Genomic DNA, 25,543 nt, shown 5'->3' on the forward strand with positions numbered 1-25,543 from the left:
CTATTCTTTGGAACTCTGCATTCAAGATGGTGTATCTTTCCTTTTCTCCTTTGCTTTTCACTTCTCTTCTCTTTAGATACCTCATTTAAGTACAATCATGTTATATTTGTCTCCCCGTGTGTGATTATTTCACATACTGTAATTCTATTTTAAGGTGAATGTTCTGGTCTCCTCTGCACACTTCTAGGTCCTTCTCTCCAGGACAGAAGGGGAGGCATGCTTTCATTTGGGTTGTGAACCTGCTTGTGTTTATTGAGATCTGTACAGTATTATTACTGGACTTTCTGGTGAATCAGATGGAATCTGCCAGAAAACAGTCACTTACCCGCAACCAAAGCAAAAACCTAAACAATTTTATTTTCATTTACTGCAAAAGGATAATTTGGAAATAATTTTCTTCCAGGGCAGGGAGTGTCCTCCAAGCTTAAGAGATTTTAGAGGTGCTCAGTTTGACACTTTGCATTGTGGAGTGAACATATTTAAGAGCTATTAAGGCTCAGGCCTTGCTCAGATGTTAAAGACCTTTGTTCCTTCTGTCCAGGGGATCAGGCCTCCTCCTGTCTTTCCTGACCTCATCTTTCTGCACGTGACCCAGGTCACCAGAATGGTGGCTGGTTAAGGGACAGGCTTACTTTGCAGGGTGTTTCACTCCCTCATGTTGTTAATTTGTTTCTGTAAAACGAATGAAAGGTAGATACTTGGTCTCTTGAAAGCCTGATGGAAAGAATGGGAGGAAGAGGGAGTAAGTGAGAGGACAGTAAGTGAGCCAGCTCCTCAGTGTTCATGGGTGGAAGTCAACAGACGCTGTCTTAAGTTGAAATATTTATGAGTAAAAATTTCTGTATTGTTTAGAGTTGTGGAAAAAAAGAAAGAATTAGTCACTCAGCCATGTCTGACTCTTTGTGACCCCATGGACACATGTAGCCCACCAGGCTCCTCTGTCCATGGGGTTCTCCAGGCAAGAATACTGGAGTGGGTTGCCTTGCCCTTCTCCAAGGGATCTTCCCAACCAAGGCATTGAACCTGGGTCTCCTGCATCACAGGCAGATTCTTTACCATCTGAGCCAATACGGAAGAACAGTGGAAGCAACTGCCAAAAAGAACCAGAACCGTAAACACTCCTAAATGGTTGTTTCCAGAGGAAAAAGCTGGGAATATGTTTGGGAAGGGGTGAAGTAGAGTAGAAAATCTTTGGTTCTTGCAGTAATGCCTATCTTACCGAAATTTTTTTCCATCTGAATGTATTATTTTGATGATAATTTTTTAAAAAGTCAAACTAAAACCCTTTCAAGTAATCTGACATTATTTTACCTGGATGCATCACATGTATTTTGCTAATGATTGAACACAGTCTCTATTTAACAAAGATGGAACAAGAAGGGCAGCACTCTTTTATTTCAGAGAACCCTTGAACATCATTTCTACCAATATAGGCAGGAAAAGTCATCAGCTGTCATTTATGCAGAATTTAAAAATTCAGTTACAATGGATAAAGAGAGGAAGATACAGCTCAAGAGAGTATTTGGATGTTGCTGGGCATGAGGCTTCTAATTGCAGATATAACTGGAGCAGATGTTTTTGTGGCCCTCAAAGGGGTGTTGAAGTCCTCATACATCAATCCAGGGCTCTCCCTGAGCATCCAGGTTGATTGGGCCCTGTGGTCCTTTATGACCCCTCTCCACTCAGCAGACGTAGGTGTGACCTTCCCATGCAGTGGAGCTCGCTACTGTTTTCTCAAGAGGTGCTTTGGCAATATGATCTCTTTCCTGAATCTCTGGACCACCTTTCTGGGTCCAGGGCTCACTGCCAGGCAGGCTCTGCTCCTTGCCTAGTACAGCATCCAGCCTTTGTATCCCAGCTGCTCTGCTCCAAAGCTGCTGAAGAAATGTCTGGCGCTGGGAATTCTGAGTTCTTGTGGTGTGAGAGAGGTGACTTGGCTTCAGATAGCCAGCATCTTGCTGAAAATGGCCACGCTCGGCCTTGTTTCCCTAAGTGCAGTAGTGTAAAAGTGAGGAAGGATAATCTAGAATTATTTCCGAACTCTTTCAATGCTGAGTTTCTAGAAGCCTCCCAGTTGACAGAAGCCATCTTCCAAGGATATTTTGCATATTCAGGTGGGGGATGCTTTATGTATCCAGCAGGTAACCAACAATACCTGGAGAAAAGCAAATCTCAACCCACGACTTGTTGCATGCAATGTGAAATGCACATCTTTTATTATATTTTGTGTCTTATTTAAGTAATTTTTTCTTCTTTATTATTTTCCAAATCAGAGCAGAATATGCCAGCTCTGCATTTATCACCAACTCTTAATTTTTTCTGGTTATTCCAAAGTACTTATTTTCTTGAATAACTTCTCTTTTTCAGCTTTCTTTTCTGGGACAACAGATAGGGGACTCACGTGCCAATCTAGTTTTTAATTCTATTAATGGATGAATTCGGAGAGTGTGGAAATAGTCCTCTTTCATGAAACTGTGAATCTAAGAATAATCCACTGTCAGACTATGCTTGTGTTATGGGTGGGTGTGACACATTCAGGCTTTTAAGTATTTTTTTTAAAAAATAGATTCATAGATTTCCTTGATTGGTCTAAGGTCAGATTCAGTACTCTTCCCTTCAATGTTAGGATACAAGTTTTCTCTACATTCTCAAAGTCAGCCTCTCCCCTTGACTTCCACCTGTGCGCTTTCCCTCTCACCTCCTCAACTTCAACCTTTTTATCGGTGTTTTTCTTGGACATTTAAACATGAAGCAGACTCTCTACTACCGAAAAAAGTTTTCCTTAATTTTAGGGCCCCCTGTGGTCACTGATGTGTCCATCATCTATTAACTCTCTTGCCAGCAGGCATTTTTTGAAACACTGACGATTTTCAAAGCGCTGTGTTAGTGCCTTAAGATGAGTAAGATGCATTCTTTCCACCAAAGAGGTTTGCAGCGGTAGCAGAGGCTCTCCCTAGGTTGTGGCCTGACTTCTGCCACTTCCTAGCTGTGGCAAGTGTCTTTAACTCTCTGCACTTCACCCTCCTTCACCTGAAAAATAGGCAGTATCACTTACAGTCACCATAATTCTGTGATTTATGAATAAGTAATGATATGATAGTATGTAGTAACTGGCTGTAAGGGAACAATACAATTACAATGGAAATTCAGTGGAAGATAAAACCACCTTCTGCTGTCTCATCAAGTGGAAAAGGTAGCAATTTTAATGGAACCCTCCGAAAAATTCCAGCAGTAGAGAAATCTGAGTGAAGCTGTGGAGACCAGAGTGTGCAGATGTGTGTAAGACATGGCACACAGTCTTAAATAACTGCCAAATTGTTTCCACTTCACCAGCTTGCTAATCAATAGAGTTGTTAGGTCACGCACCGAGAGTGAAGTAGAGCAAGACGGCATAGGATTGGAGATGGATGACGGAGAATGTCAACTTTTAGGAGGTGGATGGAGAAAGAGGATTTGATAAAGAAGCCAGAGGAAGTCTAGAGAAAGAAAATCACCAAATTTCCAAAGGAGAGAGTAATCCACATGGTGAAATGCCTCAGAAGTTGAAGAGTGTGAGAAGTGATCAAAATCGATTTTACTAACCAAGAGTTCATTGGTGAGTTTTGAGCATGAGAGGAAAGTCACTCAGCATTGAATTTAAAATTGAGATATTGAGAAAAGAAAACTATGAGAGATCAGTGTTTTATAATTAAATGGGCCACTGCCATTTGAGAGGATAACGAGCAAAACTTTCTTTTCCTCTCTCTCTCTCTCTCACATTGTCTCTTTCTCTTTTAAGAACAGAAATCTTTGGCTTCTATTTGTGCCAATTCCATCTGTTTCTTTGCCAATGGTGTTTCATTGCTAGATGACTCTGCTGTAAACAAATTAACAAAATTTGCTAACCTATCAACTATTACAGAACTCTTCAAAACTGGCAAGCAGTAAACAAACACTGGAGGGATTTGGGTATATGCTGGGATTGTTAATTTACTTAATAACTTTTAAGCATTACTAAATTCTAACTAACACTTTTACCAGTAAAATGATAGTTTGTAAGCAGCTGATTTTGACTACTGCGGGAACATTCATCTTTTAAGTTCAAAACCAAGGATATTCACCACTTGTATAGCTATTATATTATATATTTTATTGTATTATATTCCTTATCTCCAATGTAACAATCTAATACATAATAAGAAAGAGCAAAAGGCCCAAAGGAAAGAACAGGTAATCTTAAAAGTTGCCCTTTTGCTTGCTCAAAAGCTTTAACTAATAACCGTAGTCATTAATAACTTATTAAGTGCTAGGGATTTGATTGGAATTTTATTGTCTCTATATTTTCCAATTACCCCCAATATACAGGTAGGGAAATTGAAAGCTTGATAGTCACTAAATCATCCAGAAGCCCATAGCAGAGAGTGGGTGAGGCAGCACCTGAATGAGAGCTTTTTAAGTCTTTACTCTTCAGTTCTCACTCAGCCCAGGGACAGTACATGCAACCCCTGGGTGGATGTAGATGGAAGGCGTTTGATATCTGTCAAAGGACAGATATTTATTAGTCAGAGGTATTTGGCTTTAAGTAACAGAAACTCACACACATTAGCTTAAACAAGCAGAAGGAAACGGGCTGGAAGAACAATGCTGTATTTCAAGGAAGACCTGAGCAACCTGTCTTCAAGAACAACAGAAATCAAGGAAGCTCTAGGACTTAAAAATTAAAGTTATCAGTTGCCTATTATGCAAACACTGACTGCTTTTTGCCTGGTTCTCTCAGCTTTGTTGACATATGGTTCAAATCTTCGCAAGAAATCCTGTGTACTGGCAATGATAGACTTCCAGTGAGTCAGAGGTCTGTGTGTGATGCTGTTACCCATTACCAGGGCCCAGGGTCACATAGTATACACATAGCTATAATGTTAATTCTCTGTGTCAGGGAGAGTTCTCAGAAAATGGTAAGACTGGGGAAAATGGTGTCATGAATGGGACAATATTTAGAACAAGACTATCCTAGAAAATCATTATGTGTATAAATGCTAAATCATGATCTCTTCTGCACTGAATATTGGCATTAAGGAAAGGTGAGGACACACAGGGAAAGAGAACTTCTGACTGACTCTTCTACTGTTTTCACAGATGCTATGAGAATGTATGCTGCTAAGTCACTTCAGTCATGTCCGACTCTGTGTGACCCCACAAACGATATAACAGGACAATTTTGTTGGCCTAAGAGTTTTGATAGGCAGAGTGCCTGACGAACTATGAATGGAGGTTCGTGACACTGTACAGGAAGCTGTGACCAAAACCATCCCCAAGAAGAAGAAATTCAAGAAGGCAAAATGGCTGTCTGAGGAGGCCTTACAAATAGCTGAGAAAAAAGAGAAGCAAGAGGCAACAGAGAAAAGGAAAGATATACCCATGTGAATGCAGAGTTTCAAAGAATAGCAAGGAGAGATAAGAAAGCCTTCCTCAGTGATCAATGCAAAGAAATAGAGGAAAACAATAGAATGGGAAAGACTAGAGATCTCTTCAAGAAAATCAGAGATACAAAAGGAACTCATGTATATGAAATGGGAACAATAAAGGACAGAAATGGTAAAGACCTAACAGAGCAGAAGAGATCAAGAAGAGGTGGCAAGAACACACAGAAGAACTGTATAAAAAAGATCTTAATGACCCAGATAACTGTGATGGTGTGGTCACTCACCTGGAGCCAGACATTTTGGGGTGTGAAGTCAAGTGGGGCTTAGGAAGCATCACTATGAACAAAGCTAGCAGAGGTGATGGAATTCCAGTTGAGCTATTTCAAATCCTAAAAGATGATGCTGTTAGAGTGCTGCACTCAGTATACCAGCAAATTTGGAAAACTCAGCAGTGGCCACAGGACTGGAAAAGGTCAGTTTTCATTCCAATCCCAAAGAAGGGCAATGCCAAAGAATGTTCAAACTACCACACAATTGCATCATTTCACATGCTAGCAAGGTAATGCTTAAAGTAGGTTCACTCTGAGGTAGGTTTCAACAGTAGGTGAACTGAGAACTTCCAGATGTACAACCTGGATTTAGAAAAAGCAGAAGACTCATCCATTGGATCAGAGAAAAAGCAAAAGAATTCCAGAAAAAAAAACCTACTTCTGCTTCATTGACTATGTTAAAGTCTTTGACTGTGTGGATCACAACAAACCACGGAAAATTCTTAAAGAGATGGGAATACCAGATCACTCTACCTGTCTCCTGAGACACCTGTATGCAGTTTAAGAAGCAACAGTTAGAACTGGACATGGAACAATGGACTGGTTCAAAATTGGAAAAGGAGTACGTCAAAGCTGTTTATTGTCACCTTGCTTATTTAACTTATATGCAGAGTACATCATGCAAAATCCTGGGCCAGAGGAAGCACAAGCTGGAATCAAGACTGCCAGAAGCATCAGTAACCTCAGATATGCGCATGGTACCACCTTAATGGCAGAAAGCAAAGAGGAACTAAAGAGCCTATTGGTGAAAGAGAAAGAGGAGAGTGAAAGCTGGCTTTTTAAAAACTCAGCCTTTGGAAAACTAAGATCATATCATCATGGCAAATAGAGAAAAAATTGAAACAGTGACAGGCTTTCTTTTCTTGGGCTCCAAAATCACTGCAGATGGTGACTGCAGACATGAAATTAAGAGATGCTTGCTCCTTGGAAGAAAAGCTATGACACACCTAGACAGGGTTTTAAAAGGTAGAGACATCACTTTGCTGACCAAGGTCTGTCTAGTCAAAGCTATAGTTTTTCCAGTTGTCATGGATGGATGTGGTGTGAGTTGAACCATAAAGAAGGCTGAGGGCTGAATAACTGATTCCTTTGAATGTGGAGCTGGAGGAGACTCTTGAGAGTCCCTTGGACTGCAAGGAGATCAACCCAGTCAATCCTAAAGGAAATCAACGCTGAATATTCATTGGAAGGACTGATGCTGAAGCTGAAACTCCAATACTTTGGCCACCTGATGTGAAGAGCTGACTCATTGGAAGAGACTCTGATGCTGGGAAAGATTGAGGGCAGGAAGAGAATGAGGCAACAGAGAATGAGACTCAATGGACATGAGTTTGAGCAAACTCCAGAGATAGTGAAGGACAGGGAAACCTAGGGTGCTGCAGTCCATGGAGCCTCAGAGTTAGACATGACTGAGTGACTGGACAAAAGGAGAGTGTTAGCTCCTATTTTCCCAGAAGAAACTATAATTGCTGAAGGAAGGGTTAATGTCAATTAGGCAACCAGAAAAGGCCATGAGAGAATGGGCTGAGGGCAACAAGCAGTACATTTTTGAGGAACTGAAAGAAAGCTGGTGTGCCTGTGATGCAAATAGCAAAAGGGACCATCAAATTATCATATAATATATTTTCACAGCCCTTTCTCTTTTATATGGACCCTTATCACAGTCACTATTTTAACTTTTCTTTATGTGGTTATTGAGTTAATCATAACTCCTCTTCCCATAACCTTAAGGTAATGAACATATGTCTTAAAATGAGTAACAGATTCAAGGAATAAAAGGAAATTTGGGAAAAAAATGAGGAACAGGAAACCGGAAAGTTTGCGCTTCCTGTTTGTTTTTGCTTACCATTGTACTCCTAGGACTCAAACTCAGCGCCCAGTACCCAACAGAGAACCCTGAAGACATAGGTGGGCTCTGAACCCACAGGGTCGTGTGGGCTCAGCTTCCATTTTCATTCTTGGGCCTTTAATTCAGAAATTTTACCATATATGGGGGAAATATCTTCATTCCCCCGCTTTGTTCACTTAGCAGCAAGCTCTGAAGGGAGCGGGTGTGTGTAGCAGTTACTATTGTGGGTGTTGGTGCATATTAATGTGTGTGTGTGTGTGTGTGTGTGTGTGTGTGTGTGTGGTAGTGGCCAGGGTGAGTAGGAAGAATGCAGCCCAACACTTGATACATGGAACAATTTTAAAGATAAATTTAAGACATAAGATTTACCCATTGTGATTTTGTTCTTTTACGTCTTTCAGGGGAGCTCAAGAAACCCAGAAAAACAATTCTAAAGAACATATTTCCTGCATTCCCTCTGGTAACTCTTGTTTATTTACTGGTTAACATTTCCTACCTGACTGTTCTGACACCCAAGGAAATTCTCTCTTCAGGTTTGTACATAAATTGCTAAGACAATAAATAATAATAAAGACAGCATATGTAAGTATCACTTTTCCAGCTGAAACTTGTTTGCTTTTCACTATTCATAGAGAATCTATTGTAAACTTTGAAGATGACAGAGGGGACAGAGTATGGTTTGGTTAAGAAAAGAGTTTCACATTCAAGCATGGCAATATGTTTTTTTGCTAATATGGAAAGTATACATAATGCTTGCATATGACACATATTCAAGGTCAGCATTCCTTTCATGATTTCATCTCACCAGAGTGATGCTGGGTGATCAGAGCTTCTATCTACTAAAACTCTGACAATGTGAATTTTCCAAATATTCTCCTAGATGACATAAAGAATGATAAACTTGAAATGTAGGACAGTAGCAATTAAAAGAATAGATGCTAATGTATATAGTTAATATGATAAATATTAATATGTAATATAATGTCATTTATCATAAATAACTCTAAAATATATGGTGGCAAAGGGCTCTGAACATATTGGAAATTTGACTAAAAGATAACTATTTGAGACCCCTAATTGTAGAATAAAAAATGAAATAAGAAAATCTTAAGGAAATAAAACATATATTTAAAAATGAGCAACAGATGCAAGGAATAAAAGGCAATTTGAGGAACAGGAAATATGAGAGACTAGCAATTTCCTCAAACCAGCATTAGCCTTTGAGTAACCACCTTCTGTGATAAGCTATCAGCCAGTACCTTGGGGACTAATCTCTTCTGAGTAGTTATTACTGCTTTGGTAAATCCTTGGGGCACTGGGAATTAACCTGGGGCAGGTTTAATATAAAAGTCGTAACACGCTTTGCCTGAGGTCTTGAGCTCCTGCCACGTAGGAAGTTGCCATTGCATGATATCAGTGTTGATTCACAGTGGTCTAGCTGTCTTTGGGAGCTGTATGCTAGAAATAATCAACATTCTGAGAATTTGCAAGAACAACCTGACTGCTAAATTGGATAAAAGCAAGTAGTGTGTTAGTTTCTCAGTCATGTCTGACTCTTTGCAACACCATGGACCGTAGCCTGCCAGGCTCCTCTGTCCATGGACTTCTCCAGGCAAGAATGCTGGAGTGGGTTGCCATTCCTTTCTCCAGGGGATCTTCCCGACCCAGGGGTCAAATCCATGTCTCTTGCATTGCAGGTGGATTCTTTACCATCTGAGCCACCAGGAAAGCCCTCTACTTTGATTATGTAGAAAATAAATTAACAAAGCTAGCTATAGATGTGGTGAGGGCTGTTGGTCAGCTGGCTAGCTGTAATGGTTCACTGAAGCTGACATCTGTTATGGCCAGTCATGAAGACTTTGAAAAATAATGAATATCTCTTCTCAGCTGTCATAATAGTTGCAACATTTTTGTGGGTGGTATAGTAATTTTGGTATATGTGGAAGACTCATGAAGTATTTTGACATATTCTTTTATACATATCCTCAGATCTTGTTTAAATTCTGAAATATTTTATTGCAAATACCTATTTTGATTGTATTATGAACTTAAATTAAGAAAAAAATCAGAGCTATACACGAAAACTGTATGTATAGGGACAACCATCATAACATTATCTAAGAGAGCAAAAAATTACAGATCACCAAAATATTCACTAAATTTGAAACAGATAAATAATTTCCAGCAAGTCATATAATAGACCACCCTGAGCTTTCCCAAAGATCGTGTTTTTGAAGAATGCTTAAAGTAAAAAGACAATAATGAGAGAATTTCATTGTATCTACCATTAGCACCACCTGAGGACTTCCCAAGCGCGCTAATGGTAGAGAACACACCTGCCAAAGCAGGAGCTTTAAGAGAGGTGCTTTCGAACCTCGAATTGGGAAGATCCCCTGGAGGAGGGCATGGCAACCCACTCCAGTATTCTTGCCTGAAGAATCCTGTGGACAGAGGAGCCTGGCGGGCTGCAGTCCCTGGGGTCACAAAGAGTTGGACACGACTGAAGCGATTTAGCAATAAGAGAAAAGGCAGGATCTACATTACAATATATAACAGAAAGTAAATAGTTAATACTGATCTACAGGTGGTTTTTGTTTATTCCTTACTTAAGTTTCTGTCAAGTCTGACATCGTGGGGTTTGTTCAGCAGAGGTTCCTTTGTTTACTTACAAAGCTACCCCTTCATTCCAGTATCTTCCACAGTGAGGGTCAGATTTAACAGGTGGGAAATAAGAACAGGCGAGTGCTCCTGTGGCGTCACAAGTTACAGCATCTGCTATTCTGAAACATCAGCTTAACGTGATCACCAACAGAGTCCATCTTTTCATCTTCACTTAAATTTAAACTGACTTTCAGTCTGGATGAAGAAGAGTTTCACGGGAGCACCCTTTAGTTGCAAAAGGAAAGAGGCAACAACTTGACCGCATAAGGATACTACTGGAGAAAGCTGGCCTGATGCTGTAATTACCAGAATAGTAAAATAGTCTTGGTAGGCTCAGCACGCTAAAAGCTTTACTTGGATTATCGTATTTAGCCCTCTCGGTAATACAGAAGGCAGATACTACTGTTATCTCCATTTTACAGAAAAGGAAACAGGTTTCTACAAGTTGAGTCACCTGCCCAAGGTCACACAGCATAAAGTGGAAACCAGCTTCAAATCTGGGCTGTTTCTTTGGGATGTTTGTCTCTCACTAAGTACGAAATGTAAGAATGAACACTCGGAGGAAGCAGCGTTTTAATCACCATCAACTTCAGCTGACTTGCAACCAGCCTTTCTTTTCACTTCTTGCTTCTGCTTCCATCTAATAATGTAATGCAAGTCGCTCAGTGGTGTCCGACTCTTTGCGACCCCAGGGACTATACAGTCCATGGAATTCTCCGGGAAAGAATACTGGAGTGGGAGCCCTTCCCTTCTTCAGGGCATCTTCCCAACCCATGGATCCAACCCAGGTCTCCTACATTGCAGGCAGATTCTGTACCAGCTGACCCACCAGGGAAGCCCACCTAGCTATCCCCTAGTTGTATCAGTTATTGAGTAGCCACTAGGGTTTGAGTATCCAGCTAGGTATGCTGGGTGTAGAAAGGAGTAAGACTTGGCTTCCGCAATCATGCAGAGTTTAGTCTACCTGGACAGTCAGGTACGCCAAAACCACAGTAAGATCCCTGCCACGTGGGGGCCTCCAGAGTACACGGGGAAAGACAATCTTCTTTCTTTTAACCGCTGATCCTCAGTGTTTTCAGACCTAAAATGGGAATAAATAGTGCTCACCTCCTAAGAATGTGGGATGTATTAAATGAGCTAAGGCATGCAGACAGCACAAAGCCGCAGCGATAGTTATTATTGCTTATTTATTATTTGATATTCATTTGCATCAAAATGGAAGGCAGGGGACTTCCCTGGTGGTCCAAGGGCTAAGCCTCTGTGCTGCCAGTGCAGGGGGCCTGGGTTAGGGAGTTAGATCCCGTATGCTGCAACCAAGACCCAGCACAGCCAAATAAATAAATAAATATGACATTAAAAAAAAAATGGAAGGCAAGGGTAACCATAGCGTAAGTAGTTGAAATTTGTCTCTAATCCCACATGCATGCTCTTTTTTCCTCTCTCAGTTTTTGGATAATTGATAACAGGCTGTGAAATGATAGGTTATCTTTCTCAAGGGTATTTTGCCCATCAAAAGGAGTTTTCTTAATGATTTAAGCCCCAAATGAGTGACCCTCTAATTAAAGGGTTTCATAAATTGTAACTTGCTATGTTATGCTTTGGGGCTATAGATTTGTATCTATCTCTTAAAGACATCACAAAAGTGACTGACTTTTCTCCCTAGGACTTTTCTTTATGTGAATTGCTTACATTAACTTCCTAATATTTTATGGTTTTGTTTTTAAAATCTAACTCTTTGGTTTATATAAAACTTGTTTTTATGTATATTTGAAAGAAGTCTTCTAAATGTATCTTTATTTCTGAAATGAACAGCCAATTACCAATCTGTTTTGTTTTGATAGTTTTTAATTTTAAAATATATATGCATCTATTTCTGAATGATTTATTCTGTTCTATTAATCTATTCTGTATTAGTATGCAGTTTCTTAAAAATAGCAATGTTTTAGTTACCCTATTGGGTTGAATATTGTCTCCCAAAGTTCATGTCCTTACCTGAACCTCAGAATGTGAATCTATTTGGAAACCATGCTTTTACAGATGTAGTTAGTTAAGAAGAGGTCATAGTGTGTATAGGATGGACACTTAATTCAACAAGATGATGTCTTTGAAAGCAGATGAGCAGAGCCATGCAGAGGGAAGATGTGTGATGGGACACCGAGAATGCCGTGGACTTCTGAGGCAACGTTTGGAATAATGTATCTGCAAGGAGATCCAACTAGTCCATCCTAAAGGAAATCAGTCCTAAATATTCATTGGAAGGACTGATGATGAGCTGAAACTCCAATACTTTGGCCACCTGATGCGAAGAACTGACTCATTTGAAAAGACCCTGATGCTGGGAAAGATTGGGGGCAGGAGGAGAAGGGGACAACAGAGGATGAGATGGTTGAATGGCATCACCGACACAATGAACATGAGTTTGAGCAAACTGCTGGAGTTGGTGATGGACAGGGAAGCCTGGCGTGCTGCAGTCCATGGGGTCACAAAGAGTCAGACACGACTGAGCGACTGAACTGAACTGATCTGCAAGTTGGGGAAAAGGCCAAGAGTGGCCAGAAACTTGACCCTTCAGAGAAGGCAAGTGGACTTCCCACAGAACTGTGGGAGAGGAAATTTCGGTTTTTTTCACGTCACCCAGTTTCTGGTACTCTGTGGCAGCCCTAGGGAACGTACATAGTTTTTAATGCTCTTAAAAGAAAAGTCCTATTTGGTTATCTGGTAGTGTATGTTAATTTTCCTCGTCTTGTAAAAAATGAGTATTAGTTATTACTGCCTTTTCATACACCATGGCAAATTCTATTTGAATTTTTGTTTTCATTACTCGGTTGTATTGGTTATTTCTGGAAGAACTCACATTTTCCAATACTGAGTCTGTCTTTTCAAGATGATTATCTTGCTATTTATTAGGTTATCTTTATGTCTTCAAAGAAGTTTTATAATTTTCTTTACAAAGATCTTGCAAATTTTTGTTAATTCCTATATATTCCATATTTTCTTTCTTTTTTTGACAGCGATTATGTTTGAGATACTTTAATCCCTCATTATTTTTTTCCAACTGGTGATTGTTGGTATTTAGGAAAGCCGTTTTTATTGTGGATGATCTTGTATTTGGCTACTTAACTGAACTCTCACTATTCCAATAATTTTTTAGAAGACTATTTCTCATTTGCTAGGAAGATAATTGTCATCTTCAGAAAAAGAATTTTGTTTCTTCCACTTTTAGTTTTTAGATATCACTTATATGTTTTGCCTTGTGGTGATGACCAACACCTCCAGAACAAGGTTGAAAACTGTAATGATATTTGCATCCTTGCTCTGATCTTAACTTCAGTGGAAATAATTTTTATGTTTTACAATTAAAAATAACTAATGCAAGTTTATACATATATGCAATCACTTAGGTATTTATAGGAAAATTCTTATTCTAGCATATTTTCCTTTTCTTTCCTTACAGTGATAAGCTTTTGTTTAGTTGAGTAAAAATAAATATGAATTCCCCGCCCACCCCCAAAAAAGTAAAAGAGAGACATGAGGCTTTCATGAACCCTGAAGAGTAGATGTATATTTCTACATTGCACCATCTTTCTATCTCAAGCATTCCCATCATCACTGCAGACTCATCAAAAGAGATGATGGTTCCAGTGACTTTCCCTGTGGTTATCTGTTCACTCTGGAGGGTAAGACAGCTCTACATACGGTCCTCTGCACTTTTCTAAAACAGTTTCTAACGTGATCTACCTGAGATTTCCTTTGTCAATGTTCTGGGGAATTCTTTACCTCCACCTGTTTCTTTTGTCCCATGTATTTCTCTTTTTCAGTTGATTCTTTGTTTTGGAAGGGCATATTATTTTGCAACTTCATGTAAAAGGTAATGGGAGAAAATTTTCATGAGATATTGCAAGTATGTAAGTGTCTATTTTATTTTCTTCTTTGAGTGATAGCTTGCAAGTAATAGAAGTCTTTGGAAATAATTTTGCTTCAGAATTTTGAGGTATTTCTCTGTTGAATTCTAAATTCCAATATTGCTGTTGACATTTCAAAATCATTCTAATTTTTAAAATTTCTTGTTTAATTGTTCTGGTTAGACATTCTAGTATATTCTAATTCCGAATCCTATATATGTGGCCAAAGCCCTGTTCCCCACCCCCAACCCCCACAACCTGAAAAAATGTAGGTACGTTTTTGGTCTTCAGTATTTTAAAAAATTTAATGGTAATGGATTTTTATGTGTCTTTATTTTCACCTATTGTGTTAGACTTTTATGAGCCTTTTCAAAATGGAAAATATTTTGGTTTGGGGAAATTTTCTTGGATCATTTCATTGATAAATGCCTCCTCTCTCTTTCTGTTGGTTTTTCTGGAATTTTTGTTATTTTCATGTGAACCTCCTGAACTTGTCTTTTGATTTTTTTATCTCTCATTTCCTATTTTTAACCTCTATTTGTTTGCTTGTTGTTACTTTTTTGTTGCCGTTTGTTGTTCAGCCGAGTCCAACTCTTTGCAACCCCACGGACTGCAGCACGCCGGGCTTTCCTGTCCTTCACCATCTCCCAGAGCTTGCTCAAACTCATGTCCATCGAGTCGGTGATGCCATCCAACCATCTCATCCTCTGTTGTCTGTTTCTCCTTCCGCCTTCAATCTTTTCCAGCACCAGGGCCTTAATGACTTGGCTCTTCGCATCAGGTGGCCAAAGTATTGGAGCTTCAGCTTCAGTATCAGTCCTTCAAATGAATATTCAGGACTGATTTCCTTTAGGATTGACTGGTTTGATCTTGCTGTCCAAGGGACTCTCAAGAGTCTTCTCGCACTCCACAGGTCAAAAGCATCAATTCCTCAGCGCTCAGTATTCTTTATGGTCCAACTCTCATGTCCATACATGACCACTGGAAAACCAGTAGTTTTCAGATGTTTTGTCAGCCTTAACTGTCTGCTCATAATTAATAATAATGGGTGAAAAAGTTGATTGGAAACTCCAAATGTATACATATAGCTTACATGCTATACATATGGTGATCTGAGTGAACCAATTGTTAAGGCATTGTCAAGGCCAGAATCTGTACATCTTTCATCTTGGGTAGTCAGGTTCCCCAGAGGAGTCTTCTGATCTTCTTAAAGGCAGGACTCTGACTTTCGGGTACTGGGAGCTGAGCTGGGGAATGGGACTAGAGAGCACAGTCTCTGCAGTTAGTAATCAATGAATACAAACTCCTCTCATTTTCACAGAGTACCTAGAACTTCAACCGTGCTGATATCTCCCATCAATAAATCTGCAGTCATTTGCTCTGGTAGCACAGGAGCCGTTGCCTAGGGATTAAGACTAGAACTGAATTCTAGATCATTTCCACATAATCTTCTCTATTTAAGTGGTGTAACTGCCCCAGTCCCAGTCAGACCTAATTCCATTAACTTACATGATGTTTTTGAGCATTCTGCAGAGTAAATCACCTTGTTTCTCAGCTTCTCCTGCTTTAAAGACCCACATTTGTAATGCATCTTTAATGCATTTGCTTTCCAATTTACAATATTTTGGAATATTTTTCTCAAAAAACAAAAACAAAACCTTTTCTCTTTTCCCCCTTCCTCATGGGGTTATTTATTTGAAAACTTCTTCATTCTGGTTTTAATGGGATTACATAAGAGTGAAGGGACAGCGTTTTGGGCAGAATAGTGGAGTGGGTAGCCTTGCCTTTCTCGAGGGGATCTTCCCAACCCAGGGATCAAACCCAGGCTCCCCTATTGCAGGGGGATTTTTTTTTTTTCCATCTGAGCCATCAGGGAAGCCCCAACATGCTGAAGCGGGTAGCCTATCCCTTCTCCAGGGGATCTTCCCCACTCAGGAGTGGAACCAGAGTCTCCTGCGTTGTATTGTAAAACATGTTTCATGGCTTAACATATTTGTTGTATGTAGCTGAATTTAAGAGGCTTCCCTGGTGGCTCAGATGGTAAAGAATCTGCCTGCAATGTAGGAGACCCAGGTTTGAGCCTTGGGTTGGGAAGATCCTCTGGAAAGGAAATCGCTACCTAGTTCAGTATTCTTGGGGCTTCCCTGATAGTTCAGATAGTAAAGAATCTGACTTAAATTCAGGAGATCCAGATTCCATCCCTGGCTCAGGAAGATTCCCCTGGAGAAGGGAATGGCAACCCCCTCCAGTATTCTTACCAGGAGAATCCCATGGATGGAGGAGCCTGCTTGGGCTACTGTCCACGGGGTCGCAAAGAGTCAGACATGACTGAGCGGCTAACACACACACACACACACACAGAAGAGCAGCTTAGATTGGGGCTTCCCAGGTGGCTCAGGGGCCAAGAATCTGCTTGCCAATGTAGGAGATGCAGGAAATGGATTTGATCCCTGGGTTGGGAAGATCCCCTGGGGAAGGAAATGGCAACTCCCTCTGGTATTTTTGCCTGGAGAATCCCAGGGACAGAGGAGCCATGGGGTTGCAAAGAGTTGGACATGACTGAGCATGCACTCACGGCTTAAATAGACGTTTCTTCAGTCTGACATTTTAAACCTAAGACTTTATTTTTTTAATGTGTTGCAAAGATGTTTTTTTAAACAGGTAATATGTCCATCAAGAAATCTGAGTTGATCAGACTCATTATTCTGAATAAATTTTAAAGGAAAGGTGTTGAAAGACATTTGACTTAAAGATCTTTGTCTCAGTGATATAAATCATTTTAAAACAAGAATGTGATTAGTTTACATTGTCTTGTTTCGTGGCATAGTGCAATATTTTCTTCCTTGTAGTGGCTGGCCCCATTCTCAGGCTAAATTTGGCGTTCGCACGTTTACATATGGCCCACAAGGCACAGCTCTACCAGGATGTCCTGTAGTCTCACCACGCTTCAGTTCCACATGCTTAGGTTAATGGTGCATTCAAAATTTCTATCTCAGTTAAAATCTTGTGGAGGATGATGTCTAATGGCAAGTTAGAAAATTCCTTATTACCTGGGATCTTTGAGCATTTTAATATATAAGGGAGATCTTACAGGTTGTCCCCTTTTCCCTTCCCTTACCTGATTTTATTCAGGTAAAAAGCAAAATTACACTCATCTTCAAGGGGATGAATCACAATGGATCTTGGCTAACCCCTGTAATCTCATACTCCTGGCCTGTGATTTGTTTAGGAGTGGGTGTGAGACCAGCTTTTGCCAACAAAATGTAAGAGAGAGTCCAGTGCAGGGCTTATGAGACATATTGCTCTCTCTGATAAAAAAGAGAAGCCAGAACAATCTCTCTGTCCTTTCCTTTCTTGGATTTTATCATGTAAAGGTGGGATGCTTGAAGCTGCGCTGACCATCTTGGAACCCTGATATGCAAGTCAAGAGAACACGGACAAATGGAACACTCATCTTGTGAAGCTGGAAATATAACCAGCCCTAGAACTGCTTCCCTCCAGACTTCTTTATATGACTTAATTTAATACACTTAGGATTTAAGATACTTTAATCTAGTCCGCTGCTGCTGCTAAGTCACTTCAGTCGTGTCCGACTCTGTGCTACCCCATAGACGGCAGCCCACCAGGCTCCCCCATCCCTGGGATTCTCCAGGCAAGAACACTGGAGTGGGTTGCCATTTCCTTTTCCAATGCATGAAAGTCAAAAGTGAAAGTGAAGTCGCTCAGTCGTGTCTGATTCCTAGCAACCCCATGGACTGCAGCCCACCAGGCTCCTCCGTCCATCCAGTCTACTTTAAACCAAAAGTATTTTAACTAGGAAAATGGTAAAATGCAAGGTGTTTGGTGGTCATTAAGTGATGAGATGGTAATCAATATCTTTAAACCTGTTTTATCATTTACAAATTGGAGTTAACACTCACCACTTAGGGATTTATGAGAATTAAATGAGGTAATTTAAATTTAAAATGAGGGGGCGTGTGGGAAGCATGTCACAAGGAAAAGGATACATGTCTACATACAGCTGATTCATTTGCTGTACAACAGAAATTAACACAACATTGTAAGGCAATTATACTCCATAAGAAATAATAATGACATTTTATAAAGTAAAATAAGGTGCTTTTCTCAGTGTCTGGTAGCTGGTAATCTCTAAATAAATAATAGTAAACCTTATCTTAAATTAATTAAGACATCTAGCTTCTTTCATTTTAATAATTGTTTTAATAACACTCATTTTTTGGCCTAATGAGACTATACACACTTGGGAAGTAAGCCCAACCTTATGTGTATCTTTTCATGTCCAGTATGAGGCACAGGATAAATGTTCCATAAAATTAATGAAACGTAATGAACATAGTAGGCATGCAATGCCTTTTTATTAAGTTAATGAATAAAAGGGTGAGTGAGTGAATCAGCATGCATTGTCTGCAGGGTCTATTGATTACCCTAAATTGTTAGAAGGAAAGGTGACGTAGTATCCAAGTAAGATCTGTGAAAAATTTGGCAGAGTGCCTCGAGAGAAGGTGGGATGGGACGGCAACGTGAGCCCTATACTGAACGTGTGCCGTGTCCCTTACGATAAAGCGGTCCACCGCATCCTGGGGAAGTATCCTGGAGCTGCGCAAGTGAAATCTCTTTGAACTGTGTTAGGACAGAGCTTATCTCTTACCCTATCTGGAATTTTATCTTATAATCTTACAGGCTTATGCAGCATTAAATTTCACTTTATAGAATACACATTTAGCATTTTGCCATAAGCAGAACTCATTAAAACAAATGGAATGTACCAGAGAGGTTTCTACAGAACAAGGTGTTCCTTGTAAAAGCCCAGGGCCTCTGTAATTCTCTTCTTTTTCTGAACGGATGGTTCATTCTGGGCACCGAGCAGAGCTCCAGATCCAATGTCATCATCTGCTGGTCCCAATCTTATCACAACAGTTTGTATTTTTAAAGGAAATACATAAAACTGAAAGATAATATTCTTTTTGTTTGCTCACAGGAAACAAGCATTGTGTTTTTCACTGAAAAATTCTGGCTCACACAACCCTTGACATCACAACTTGATCTCAAAGCCCATTCTTGTTTTGGAATTTTTTGAAAGTTTGATTGCAAGTTCTGCAGAAATCATGATTTAAAAAGCAAGAGCTCAAACTGTTTTTGATGCTGGTTCCACAGGATCCAAGGTACCTCAGGTCAGTGTAAAGGAAATGACTTAAACCAATGATCAAACTAGTGTGTAATGTCCTCGAGAAAGAAGTGATTTATGAACCTAAAGGCTGAATCTGAGAGAAACAGCTCTGAAAAACCAAAGTCCTTGAAGAATTAATGGTATCGTTTCTTAGGTTACTCTTCTGGAAAGACACTGGAAGAGTCTGGGGATGGTATCCGAGGTTAAGGGGGAAAGCCACTAACGGGACTGTGCCGTACGGTTTCTTCACCTTGTAGATGAGCCGAAAGACGACCCTTGCTGAGTCTTCAAACCCCAGTCACTGGAAGACTCATCTTGTGGTCTGACACGGAATGTCTGTTCACAGGTTTGTGAATCAGCGATGACAGAAGGGAGAGTGTGGTTGACAGGTGGGACCTGACTGCTTTGAGGAAATTTTCAGCTGTGGTAAAACCAGTGAATGGAGGGCTGAAGCTCCAGTGAGAGACAGGATTCAGTGAAAAGTCTATACAGCAGGGTATGCAAAGTGTTTGAGAATGACAGGGCCACTCTCTGTCCTGAGATGGAGACTCTGTACGTTTGACACTGAGGATGGAGCTGTGCATGACAATCCCTCATCCTCCTAAAATTGTTGCTTAAATGAAATTGTGCCTATGACAAGGACAATACTCGTCATTATATGTGAGGCAAGAGTAGCTATCAAGCAGAGGCAATTATTTAGACTGTCTTCAGACACTTCTCTAAATCAGACAGCTATGATAGGAGCAGGCCAACCATTCTATCTCAGACATCCATGATTTACTGATTCTGAGTTTTATAGCAAGAGAGAATGGATAAAAGAATTTCTGACATGGAGAGAGAGAATCATCTTTCATTCCACAACTATCAAGACTCCTTTAAAAGCACTAGAAAATGTCCAGCAAAGTGGAAGCCAGTGCTGATCATGAGACTAAGAGTTCATTGACACACAGTGTGTCTGAGATCGTACAGAAGTTACCTGGCGGCCAAGTCTATCTCAAAAACTCTCCCTTCTACTCTTCTCCTTCCCATTAGAGATGGCCAACTTCCTATTGACTTCTTTCAAAATTTCCAACAAAGGCTAGAGATGGTTGGCTACTTGAGAAAAATCGAGCACCTTAAAGGATGTGGCTAAGCTACTTACTATTTTCAAAATTTGAAGAGGAATATTTCAGACAGAACAGAGTAAAACAGAAAGAAAGGAAAGTCTTTTGAAGTTGCATCGAGGCGCTCAGGAAGATAAGAACCATCTGCAGAAATGGGAAGATGTAGCACACGGATTTTTTTTTTTACTGGCATTTGAAACTCCTCATGTACAAGATTGAACTTCTTCCCAAGCAAGCCTTCTCTAGTTTTACCTCTCAGTAAGTGGCATCAATATCTTCCCAGCAATGTACACTCACACTTAAGAGCTATCTTTGAGCCCTCCTCCCCCTCCCTCCCCAATATCTAAAGTCCTATTGATTCTATCTTGACAGGGTTTCTCACATTGCTTCTCCTTTTCCATTGCCATAGCTACCTTCTTAGTACAAGTCCTTAACTTCTGACCACCAATTCTAGAATGTTTGCCAATATCAACAATCAATTCTTTTTTTTTTTTTTAAAGTAGTTGCTGCCATACCTTCTTGCAGTATCCTAGGCAGATGTTTGGTCTTTGGCTCATACCCCTGGCACAGAGCTCCTAAAACCCTTGGATTTTCCTGAGTGATAAGGGTGGAAAAAAAAAAAAAAAGCTTCTTTTGTTCTAATGAGGTGACTCTTAGGGATCCCTAGATACCTTCAGGATGGTGTTATGTCATCAGAAAACCCAAGCCTTGATTAGAAGCTTAGAAACTTTAGCTCTGATATCCCAGTCTTCCAGAAGGGGTGGGTCTGGAAATTAAGTTAACCACCTATTATTTAGGTTATTATAATGACCTCCTGTTATTTAATCAATCATGTTTATGTTATGAGACTCTTAAATGATGGGGTTTGGAGAGCGTCTGGGCTGGTGAACACATCTGTATGCCAGAAAGGGGGCACACCCCACCTCTAAGGAGACGGAAGCTCCCACACTCATGACCCTCTGAATCGTGCCCTGGGTGCCTCTTCGCCTGGCTGTTCATTTCTATCGTTATAATACCTTTTCTAATAAACCAATAAACGTAAGTGAAGTGTGTTCCTGAGTTCTGTGAGTCATGCTAGCAGCTAACTGAACCTGCGGAAGGGATTGTGGGAAACTCTAATTTATAGCCTGTCAGTCAGAAGTATGAGAGACCGAGGTTTGCAGTTGGAATCTGAAGTGGAAATGATCTTGTGGATTTTGTGGGTTTTCTGGATCTTCCTGCTAACATTCATGACACCCCTGAGAGTGCACCCAGACAAATTTTCCACATATTATCCATCTTCATTTCACATAAAATGCCAGGAACCGGCACCTTGTAAATCAGTTCAGTTGCTCAGTCGTGTCCGACTCTTTGCAACCAAATGGACCTACAGCAGGCCAGGCTTCCTTGTCCATCACCAACCTTGTGAATATCAGACTGGAAAATGATATACCATTCAATATGTATTATTATATCATGTATATGTACTATTACTGCCATTTAAAAATTATAAAATAACTTAGAAATCTGAAAAAAAAACTATCATTAGATAACCCCTAAAAATGTGTTTATTATACGGTCTACTAAATCTAGGTCATATATTGAATTCTAAGCTTATATGGCTTTAACTTTCTTTGGCAGACTTATCTGAAAATTCTTTAAGTCTCTGAAATAGGCAAACTAAGATCATCTGGTTTTAATTAGCTTATTCAAGACAGTGAATTATGATGGTCAATGGAAATTAACACCAGTTTTTAGGGAATAAAGTAAATCATGCTCTGGGCATTGCCAAAATATGTTATTTTGATTGTTTTGACCTTAAACAAGCTAGTTCTCTCAAATGATTCAGTAAATAAACTTGATCTTACTCCAAGCTTCCCCAAAATTTTAACCACAGAAATCCTTTTAATTGTACTACTTTGTTTTAAAACAAGTGGTACAGAATTTGGAAACCCTACACACAAATGAAAATAAATTATCTTACAAAGTAAAAAAGAGATGATTTTTGTATTCAAGGAATGTTTATACAGCCACTATTTGCCAGGCAAAAACTTTTCAAGACTTCAAATGTAATCTAAGGATGGAAATGGGAGATAATCTGATAAATAGGAGGCTACAGCATCAGAGCCCGTTCAATGTTTTCCCAGTACCCAGAGGAACGGCCAGTATAGGCTTTACCTGATACAATTTCAGTTGAGTTTAAAGACAGAATTACCAGATAGAACAAGTCAGCTTTGTACCTCAGTTCACTTCAGTTCAGTTCAGTCGCTCAGTCGTGTCCGACTCTTTGTGACCCCATGGACTGCAGCACGCCAGGCCTCCCTGTCCATCACAAACTCCCAGAGTTCACTCAAACTAATGTCCATCGAGTCAGTGATGCCATCCAGCCATCTCATCCTCTGTCGTCCCCTTCTCCTCCTGCCCCCAATCCTTCCAAGCATCAGGGTCTTTTCCAATGAGTCAACTCTTTGCATCAGTTGGCCAAAGTACTGGAGTTTCAGCTTTAGCATCAGTCCTTCCAATGAACACCCCAGACTGATCTCCCTTAGGATGGACTGGTTGGATCTCCTTGCAGTCCAAGGGACTCTTAAGCAGCAATTCTTTGGCGCTCAACTTTCGTCACAGTCCAACTCTCACATCCATACATGACCACTGGAAAAACCATAGTCTTGACTAGACCGATCTTTGTTGGCAAAGTAATTCTGCTTTTGAAGGCAGGAGACCCCGGTTCGACTCCAAAGTTGGGAAGATCTGCTGGAGAAGGGATAGGCTACCCACTCCAGTATTCTTGGGCTTCCCTTGAGGCTCAGCTGGTGAAGAATCCACCTGCAATGTGGGAGACCTGGGTTCGATCCCTGGATTGGGAAAGTCCCCTGGAGAAGGGAAAGGCTACCCACTCCAGTATTCTGGCCTGGAGAATTCCATGGACTGTATAGTCCATGGAGTCATAAAGAGTCAGACACAACTGAGCGACTTTCACTTCACTTTACTTCACTTCAACCAATGGATTTACTTAATATATTTATAAAAAGATAATCCAAGGTTATTGACTTTAGGAGGAGAACTCAGATTAACTGGTTTCAGATTAAGAAACTTTTCACAACCAGCTTCCCGCCAAATTGTTAATAAATATGCAGACCCAATCAAATACAAAAGTGGTGTTTCTTTTGTGCAACTTGGCTTGCATTTTCCTGAAAGTTATCAGTGAGGGCACGGCACTGATTTATCTATTGAACCATTTTACAGGCCAGAGGGCTTTTCAAGGAGATGTGCCCATATGTTACCTTCACAAGTCTGAGTCTTGGGAACTGTTCCTAACTGATGTTGATGGTGGGGTTGTCCATGGCCCAGCCCTGCTGGCTAATCCACTTCCAAACAGCAGCTGAGGAGCTGTGGCCAAGGTCCTCCATACAGACCCTTATGCTGATTGGAGGAAGCCCTAGGAGAAGGCTTGGAGCAAAAGGGAGAAAAGTCCAGGCTTTTGAGAGGCAAATCTGACTGTGGAAGCCTTGAGATCTCATCACTGCCTCTGGAATTCTACCGTGGGGGTACAATTCATTTCTGCTGGATGAGAAGAAAATAGTGAATTTAACTCATCTTATGTCCTCCGCTACCATTAGCGTGGTCATCATCAACGTGTAATTACTGGGTGCCACTGGGTGACAGTGAAGGACAGGGAGGCCTGGTGTGCTGCAGGCCATGGGGTCTCAAAGAGTTGGGCACGACTTAGCAACTGAGTAACTGGGTACGTGCCCTTTAACTAGGGAATATGCAGCTCTTGTAAACCATGGAAAAGCAATGGAGAATTTTTAGGAGATTTAACAGAGAAATGAGTAGTCATATATTAAGCACAAAAATTAAAGGTAAATACACACATCTGTGTAAAATGAATGAATATTGATAGCCAAATGGCTATTTTGGCTTCGTATTAGTCTCCAGATTGGAAATGACATGTTCCAATTAAGAACAGGTGATCATAAGTATATAGTTAAAGCAATATAATATTTTAAAAGCATTTAGCAGTCTTTTTCAATAGTTACTGAATGAACTACTAACACATTAAGCTTAAAAAATAAGTGCTACTTAATAAAGATAAGTTGTGAAGCTATTTTAGGTCCTCAGAGTACTATGGTCTTTAAATCCAGAGCATTATTGGGACATTTCCTTCCCATCAGTGATCCCATGAATTTCTGGGACCAATCAGATAACCAAGATAAGCACTGTTTCTTAATATCTGTAAGCTCTCTGGCCTCTAACATATCTCTTTGGAAATGGGAATATTAAGGACAAAGTGAAGTACAGTTATGGTCCCCTCAGAATTCTGGATCTCTAAACTTCTAGGTAAGTTAGATCAGATTCAAACAGGAGGAGGTTAGAGGAAAACTATCTTTTGGGGAAGAAGAGATGCTCTCTTTATTTGAAGTCCTACCTCCCTTCTGTCGGGGAGTGGTCCTCTCATAGCAGCTCTTCCCTGCTCTGGCTCTATCCCAGGCCTGATTAGAAGCTGTGGGCCTCTGTCCCTGGTCACCAAGGTGAGCAAGTTTACCTAAGGGCAGGCTCACGCTTCCTTCCTGCTGCCCATCATTCAATACCCAGAAGAGTTTTCTCGAACCTTGTTATACAGCTCAGTGCAATGTAAGAGTTGGTAAAGGAAAGTGAAGTCGCTCAGTTGTGTTCGACTCACTGAGACCCCATGGACTGTAACCTACCAGGCTCCTGTGTCCATGAGCTTTTTCAGGCAAGAATACTGGGGTGAGTTGCCATTTCCTGCTCCAGGGAATCTTCCCAACCCAGGGATCAAACCCTGGTCTCCCACACTGCAGGCAGACGCTTTACTGTCTGAGCCACCGGGGAAGCTACCAAGATCTGCTAAATATACAACAAATATGACTTTCCCAAGGTCCAGAGAGACAGCGCCCCAAGAGGCTAAAGTCTTCCCGAGGGAACCACTCCTGGACATGTCCATGTGCCTAATCTGGCTCCTCCCATTCCATGCTTCATTTTTCTGACTTCTGCTTTGCAAATCTATCCCCTCCCTTTTGGAAAACATGCCTCTTAACCACAGCGGTTGATCCCCTTCCACAATCCACGCTTCTCTTCCACAGAAGTACTTTTTTTCCCCAAATCTGA

The 25,543-nt window shown here is 40.5% G+C and overlaps 1 pseudogene; it reads left to right on the forward strand.

Moving 5' to 3' along the window:
- The first annotated feature begins 1,485 nt into the window (after window positions 1-1,485).
- On the forward strand, window positions 1,486-18,783 carry LOC138088355 (solute carrier family 7 member 13-like; annotated as a pseudogene).
- Window positions 18,784-25,543: the final 6,760 nt, after the last annotated feature.

The sequence above is a fragment of the Capricornis sumatraensis genome, chromosome 11, assembly GCF_032405125.1.
Source record: "Capricornis sumatraensis isolate serow.1 chromosome 11, serow.2, whole genome shotgun sequence".
NCBI lineage: Eukaryota > Metazoa > Chordata > Mammalia > Artiodactyla > Bovidae > Capricornis > Capricornis sumatraensis.